The sequence below is a fragment of the Nanorana parkeri genome, unplaced genomic scaffold (assembly GCF_000935625.1).
Source record: "Nanorana parkeri isolate BGI_ZX_2015 unplaced genomic scaffold, ASM93562v1 scaffold3365, whole genome shotgun sequence".
NCBI lineage: Eukaryota > Metazoa > Chordata > Amphibia > Anura > Dicroglossidae > Nanorana > Nanorana parkeri.
Window position 1 is genome coordinate 5,370 of NW_017309633.1, and position 821 is coordinate 6,190.

An 821-nucleotide genomic window follows, 5' to 3' on the forward strand; every position below is an offset into this window, starting at 1 on the left:
ATACAGAGAATTGTATCCAGTGATTCTTTAATCTTCTGCAACAGAACATTTTCAATGAAAGGGTAATGTATGTTTAGGATGATACAAAAATCATACAGCACAGATTGTACATTTACCTGTAAACACTCCTCCAATAATGGCACACACTCCAGTCAGGAAATGAGTAAAGGACCTGAAAAACATGGAACAAGTTGACCAAAGTGATCAGAATTTTACAGAGTGCAGCAGGTCCACATGGGGACTGTCATATGGCTCACCTGTGCTTCTCTGTGAGTTTTACCATCATCGGGGACAACTCGTACAACACAAACACACCGGGCAATCCCTGATCTCCAATCAGCCCGTTGGCAATTTTTTCGTGCCTGGTAACTGAAAACTGATTGGTGCGTAAAACCTAAATATGAGATAGACAATGTTAAAAGGACAAAGGTTCTTGCAGTAAAGGTACGCTAAGCCACCCTTCCCCGGCAATCCTGAGCTAATTGCAATGGCAGGTTTAGTGCACAGAACTTTCCTTCCTGCACACAAATGGTGATCCCCAGACCCTGGAAATCCCAGCAGCATTACACTTATCAAAGAGTTGTGAGTGTGCGTCGATCAGCAGGTACTCTGTGGCAAACCTTTTGCTGCCAAAACTTTTCATGTAAAATACACATTTCAGGCCTTAACATTACTTCAAACACTCAAATCATTCAATACATTTACTGAAAGCAGGGACCTTGTAGAGTAGAATGGTGACAGTTAGCAATTTTCACGTCACGCGATATTTGCACCAACGTTTTCAATTTACTCCAGTACATCTGTCACAGGTGACTTCAGAC